The 6994-nt window shown below is 38.3% G+C and overlaps 1 non-coding gene across 1 annotated transcript; it reads left to right on the top strand.

Moving 5' to 3' along the window:
* The first annotated feature begins 2847 nt into the window (after window positions 1-2847).
* On the top strand, window positions 2848-2972 carry LOC117012602 (U6atac minor spliceosomal RNA). The gene has a single exon (XR_004421206.1). It is a non-coding gene; the product is annotated as a U6atac minor spliceosomal RNA (small nuclear RNA).
* The last annotated feature ends 4022 nt before the right edge of the window (window positions 2973-6994 follow it).

Raw genomic sequence — 6994 nt, 5'->3', positions numbered from 1 at the left:
GTGAGAAGAATTCTTCAGCTCCACAATCTCTGCTTTGTTCTTTTTTATGATTCTTATCTTTTTGATAAACTTCTCATTTATGGTTTTCCTGATTTCCTGTTGAATTATTTTTCTGTTTTCTTGTAGCTCATTGCGTTTCCTTAAAACATCTTGTTTTGGGGTTCAGTTACCAGGAGTTTATTGTGATTTTTGGTTGGTGTCATGTTACTTTGTTTTTTCATGTTCCTGAAGTTTTTCACTGGGGTCTTTGCAGTCACCTCCTGTAGTCTTTACTAACTGCATTTGGAAGAGAGATCCCTTCCTTCCATCAGCCCTGCTGGAGATTCTGCAGGTTTTCTCAGGCCTTCTATGAATACACCTGTTCCATTTGTCTTGCTCCCTCTTGTGGCAGAATTCTTAAGCCTGCGTGCCTTCTCTGGATCCTGAAAGGCTCCAGGCCCAGGCTCACAGCATTTCTTTTGTTTTCCCACACATGACCCTAAAGCTCAAGTTTGCGGTCTCTCTCTGCCTGTAGATGCAGCCAAATTTCTGCATGTGTTCACTGGCCATCTGCCACAACCCACTCGTGCCATGGTCAGAAGCATGCACAGGGGGCAGGCCACAGGGTGCGGGTGTGTGGGGGTGAGGCATGGGGAGCACTGGTTGCCGAGGGAGCAGCTGGAGCTGATGTGTGGTGAGCCACTCCCGGAAGCTTGTGGGCAGTCTTCATGATGGAACCCGCAAGGCAGTGAGGATCCATGTCCCTTTAATGTCCTCCAAGAGTTCTAACTGCCACTCTCCCCCCCTCCAAATTATAGAGATCCCACTTTAATACTCTAAAGGGTAAGAGAGAGAGATGAGCCCACTCGGCAGTGTCCTGTGCAGCTGGGGGTAGGGTGCTCACTCCCGTGCTCTCCCTTTCACCTACGGGATAAATAAGGGCCAGGGAAGGTCTTGCTTGGCCCTAAGCTGCGCCACCTTGAGGGAGAGGTGATGTAGGTAAAATCACAGTTTTTCTTACCTTCTCCAGTGCATTCGAACTCATAGTTTTTGCTCCAACAAAGTATTGGAACCTCTCTGGAGACTTGGACAAAGGCTCTGTCCTCCATGAGTGATTGTTTTAAGTCAGTGTTCGCCAGGGGGAGCCAGTTCATGGCCACCACAGAGTCCAGAGCTGAGACCCAGGTCTGTCTGGCCACAGGTGGGTGAGACTCCTCCCAGATCACCTGGCATATGCTGCTGGACCAACAGCTCCCTCAAACGCACTTTTTTCTGTGGGTAGACACTGAATTTTTGTTGTTACAGAGTGAGACATAAATGAGGGATGCCTTATGCTAGTATAATACTGACATCACCTCCTCTGAGTAGCTCCTTACCCTAGTGTATAATTCTACTGTCATGGGAGAGACCCTGCTCGCTGCACCATTTGTCATGTGGGAGACCCTGATCGCTGCACCATTTGTTGTGCAAGGCGGCCTGCAGGGTCTCTGATCCTGCTCCCCACATAAGAATGCAAGATATGGTGAGGCTGAAAAGGAACACTCACAGGGCCATAGATAGGGGAGTCATACCACTATAGTCTCACTGGTGGCACTATAGTCTCACTGGAGGCCGGATCCACACGACCTGCAACCTGCTGTCTGCTTCTCTGCCTGCCAGCCAACCAACTGACCAACCAACACAGCTGGGGCAGTTATATCAGTGGCTAATTGGCTAACTGGTTACAGCTGATGGTCAATCAGCCACAGAAGATGGCCATCTATTACCCGAGTCAGCACCTTTCCACGTGAGGCCGAGAGCCTGGAAACTGCTCTCTGGGACTCTGTCCCCACATCTACACTGAAAGCTTTTTTCTTTTGGTGCTTCACATATATCATCTGCTTTTCTTATATTGCTTGTTCCTCAAAAGTAGAACCGAAAATAAAGATTTTTTAAGTGAAAGTGATTTAATGACTTTACTCCAAATGATATGGGGATGTAGTAGTGAGTTTTGAGTAAGTGGGAATTAATGGAATAACTGAGATTTTGAAAGAATCATTTTGGCTACTGGTGTTAAAATAGATGGGGGTCATGGGTGGACTCAGTGACATCCGTTAGAAGCTATTGCAATAATCTAGGTAAGAGATGATTATGACTGTACCAAGTGGTAACGTGGAGAAGGTAAAATATGGTTGGTTTCTAGGTATATTTTGGAAGTAGAACTGACAGAATTTGCTGCCAGATTGGCTGAGGTATATAAGAAAAAGACAGACTTAAAGGAGGACACTAAAGTTTTGCAGAAAACGTTAGACAGAACCAAAGTGTCACTACTTACATGGAGATGACTGGGAGGGAGAAGATGTTTTTCAGTTTTTGTTAAGTTTGCGATTGTCATTAAACATCTGGTTAGAGATGATGAATAGATAATTGAATATTCAAGTCCCTATAACAAGTGAGAAGTTTCAGCTAGAGATACAAATTTACAAGTCATTAGCAAGCATACAGAAGGCATTTAAAGCTGTAAAACTCAGTGAAGTCACCAAGGAAGTGAGTGTAGATATAAAAGAGAAGAGGACTAAGGTCTGATTCCTAGAGCCCTGCAATATTACAAAGCCAAGAATAACCAGGAAAGGAAATGAGACTGAGAAGGAGTCAGGCAGAAAATCAAGAGAGTGTAGAGTCTTGAAAATCAAGAAAAAGAAAAAAGCTTATAAAAGAGAAGGAAGTGAACACCTGTGTCAAATCCTATTGTTAGATCAATGAAGTAAGGCCTGAGAATGGACTATTGGATTTAACAAGGTGAAAATCATTGGTGACCTTGACAAAAAAGTTTTAGTAGAGATGTTAGGCAAAAGTCTGATTGGAGTGGATATAAAAGTGAATGGGGGAGTGTTGTGTTAAAGGAGAGGTTAGCACTCTAGTCTTGACAAGTATGGAAGAGGGCCTTAGACCTGACTACATGCATCCAGTTAAGATATTGCCACCTACTTTGTGACATATAACCATTGTATTTTTATGCTAAGTGAAGTAAGTCAGACAGAGAAGGACAAACACTGGTTTCACTTATATGTGGAATCTAAATAAACAAAACAAACAAAACAAAAACAGACTCATGGAAAAAGAGAAAAAAGGGATGGTTGTCAGAGGGGATGGGAATGAGGATGCGTGAAAAAGGTGAAGGAGAGTGTAGTCAATAACATTGTGATAAGTCTGCACAGTGACAGAGTATAACTAGAATTAATGGGGTGATCACATTATAAGGTATAAAAATTCCAAGTCATTATATCGTACACCACCTAAAAGTTATACAACTAATGTAATATTGTATATCAACTATAGTTAAATTGCAAAAAAGAGTGAGTTGGGGAAAAGAAAAGAATTTAGAAAGACCAATTATAAACAACATTTAATAGACATTTATATGAAAAAAGGGAGTTGAACAGTAGCTGGAGGAACGTCTGGGGTTAAGAGAGGATGGATTTTTTGTTTTCTTAATAGGAGAAATGACAGTTTCTTTATGTACTAATGCAAAAGTTCTAGTAAGGAAGAAAATTTGGTGCTACAGGAGAGGTAATACTCGTATTTATTCAAGTGTTGTCCTTGAGTAGGTTAACGGGGATGGGATCTAATTTATAGAAGGCAGTTGGCATTTACTAGGATTGTTACGTCCTCTTGAAGTCACCCATTTATCATTATGAAATATTTTCTTTATTTCTGGTAATTTTCCTTGTTCTGAAGTCTACTTTCTGAAGATCATTTAGCTACTCCAGTTTTGTTTTGATTAATATTAGCATGGTACATCATTTTTTACTCTTTTTTAAATTTAGTCTCTAAATGCCATTATATTTAAAATATGTTTCTTATAGACAGCATAAAGTTGGATCTTGCCTTCTCATCCAATCTGAAAATCTCTGCCTTTTAACTGGAATATGTAGAACATTTACAATAAAGGTAATTATCAATATAATTGAGTACTAATATACTATCTTACAATTTTTTTCTATTTGTCTAATGTGTTCTTTGTTTCTTTTCCCCCTCTTTACCTGTCTTCCTTGGACTGAGTGGTTTAAAAAAAAAATTATTCTATTTGTAGGCTGATTAACCTCATTGGTTTATTTGTTTTGAGTCATTTCTCTAGGCTTTCAAATATAGTTCTTTACATTATCAAAGTCTACCTTCAAATATTTTACTTCACATATATGATAAGAACCTTACAGAAGTACACCTTCATTCTCTCATCTTTTGTGCAATTGTCACACATTTTACTTCTGCATCTATATAAAGTTCTCAATATATTGTCATTATTTTTACTTTAGACAATTATTTTTTCAGGATATTTTTAAAATGAAAAAGGACCTGTTATATTTGTTTATATACTTATCATTTTTGTTGCTCATTACTCCTTTGGGCAGGTCCAGATTCCCATCTGGTGTTATTTTTCTTCTACTGCAAGCACTTCCTTTACCATTTCTTATAGCACAAATCTGCCGGCAATGAATTATCTGTTTTTCTCTTAAACTGTCTTTGTTTTGTTTTAACTTTTTAAAACAGCTCTGTTGAGGTATAACTATCCTACAATAAAATGCACAAATGTAAAGTGTTCAATTTGATAAGGTTTGGCATGTGTACATACCTGTGACACCATTACTACAATCAAAATAATGAGCATCTTTGTTGCCCCCCAAAGATTCCTCATTTCCCTTTGTAACTCCTTCTGACTCTTCCTAGCCTCTGCTTCCCTAGGCAAGGACTGATTTACTTCCTGTGAGTACAGATTTATTTGCATTTTTTTTTGGAATTTTATGTAAATGGAATCACACAGTGTGTATTTGTATTTGGCTTCTTTCACTTAACATAATTATTTGAGTTTCACTCATGTTGTTGCATGTATTGACTGTTCATGTACCACAATTTGTTTATCCATTTACCTGTCAATGGACATGTGGGTTTTTTCCAGGTTTTAGCTATTACAAATAAAGCTGCTGTGAGCCACTGTGTACATGTCTTTGTATGAAAATATGTGTTCATTTCTCTTGGGTTTGGTCAGTGCAGAATTTTAGGTTGACAGTTTTTTTCCTTCAGTATCTTGAGGATACCATCTGGCTTAGAAATCTGAGGCAAGTCTGTAATTCTTATCTTTGTTCCCATATATGTAATATGTCTTTTTTCCCCCCTGGTTGATTTAATTTTTTTTTTGTTTTTCATTGGGTTTAGAAATTTGATTATGATGTAGCGTGTATGGTTTTTCTTCATGTTTGGGATTTATTAAGCTTCTTGGAGTGTAGGTTTTAAGTTTACCTCAAATTTGGAAGTTTTTTGACTGTTAATTATTCAAATATTATTTCTGAGCTCCCAGATGGCTCAGTTGGTTGGAGCGCGGGCTCTCACCCACAAGGTTGCTGGTTCGACTCCCGCAAGGGATGGTGGGCTGCGCCCCCTGCAAATAGCAACGGCAACTGGACCTGGAGCTGAGCTGCGCCGTCCACAACTAACAACTTGACTTGGGAAAAAAAAAATATATATATATTATTTCTGTCTCTCCCCACGTCCTCTCCTTCCTGGGCTCCAGTTACACGTATATATTAGACTGTTCGCTATTATCCCACAGGTCATTGATGTTATGTTTTTTATTTTTATTTTTTCAGGGTTTTTTTCTCTCCGTATTTAATTTAGGTAGTTTCTAATGCTGTCTTCAAATATACTTATATTTTTTCCACAGTATGTAATCTGCTATTATTGCCATCCAGTGTATTTTTTATTTCTACCATTTCAACGTGGGTCTTTTTAAATATCTTTCTTTTGTCTCCTCATCATGTTCATGTTTTACTTTTGTTCTCGAGCATGTGGAGTGTATTTATAATAGCTGTTTTAATTTCATTGTCAGCTAATTCTATTATCATTTCTGAGTCTGTTTCTATTGACAGCTTTTTTTTTCCTCCTGGCTATGGGACACATTTTCCAGCTTCTTTGTGTTACTGGTATTTATTATTATTATTACTACTATTATTATTATTATTAGATGTCAGACATTCTGACTTTTACATTATTGGGTGCAAGAATTAATGTATTGCTTTTAATATTTTGGGCTTTGTCTGGGACATGTTGAATTACTTTGTTGAGTTAGTTTCATCCTTTAAAGGCTTTGATTCAGGGCTAATTTAAACCCACTCCTAAGGCAATACACTTCTGAGGACACTACCCGATGTCCTACATGTTAGTATATCTTCCTACTTTGGCTGGTGCAAACAAATTATAATCAGCTCTGTGTGATCCCTGTGGATTATTCTACCTATCCTTTTCCTGTGGTTCTTTCTCAGCTTTGGATAATTTCTTCATGCAAATGTACAGACCAATACTCAGTCCAAGACTCAAGGGAACTTCTCTGCAGAGCATCACAGCTCTTTCTTTTTGCATCTCCCTCCTATTATTTTTCTAGATGTTTTGGCCTCCCCAAACTCCAGTATACATCTCCGCAACTCAGGAAGACTACTAAGTTTTAGTTGGGTTTCCCTCCTGGCAGTGTGGTCTGAAACTCCTCTGGGGTTTCAGTAACCTGGGGCAGTACTAGATCTCATCTCCTATGTTTTCCTTCTCATGGAGATTACCATCCTGTGCTAGCTGTTGTCAAATACAGCTAGCTAAAATCTGCTCTTTCATGTATTTTGTTTCATGTTCATATTGTTTACTGTAAAAGGTTAAATCCAGGCCTATTACCCCATTAAGGCCGGAAGCCTAATGTTGAGTCCTTGACCTTTCCTAGAGTGAGGAGAGTTCACTCATAGTAATAAAAGAGAAAGTGAAATATATGGACATAGATAGGTAAATGTGATGGTGACAGTTTAGGATTTTTGTTTATTGCTTTTATATATATATATACATATATATATATACATATATATGTATATATATATAAGCAATAAACAAAAGTATTTCACTAAAATATATACATATATGTGTATATATATATATATGTGTATATATATATATGTATATATATGTATATATTTTAGTGAAATACTTGCAAAATTATAGGCTT

The sequence above is a fragment of the Rhinolophus ferrumequinum genome, chromosome 20, assembly GCF_004115265.2.
Source record: "Rhinolophus ferrumequinum isolate MPI-CBG mRhiFer1 chromosome 20, mRhiFer1_v1.p, whole genome shotgun sequence".
Taxonomy (NCBI): domain Eukaryota; kingdom Metazoa; phylum Chordata; class Mammalia; order Chiroptera; family Rhinolophidae; genus Rhinolophus; species Rhinolophus ferrumequinum.
This window is presented reverse-complemented; position numbering and strand designations above follow the sequence as displayed.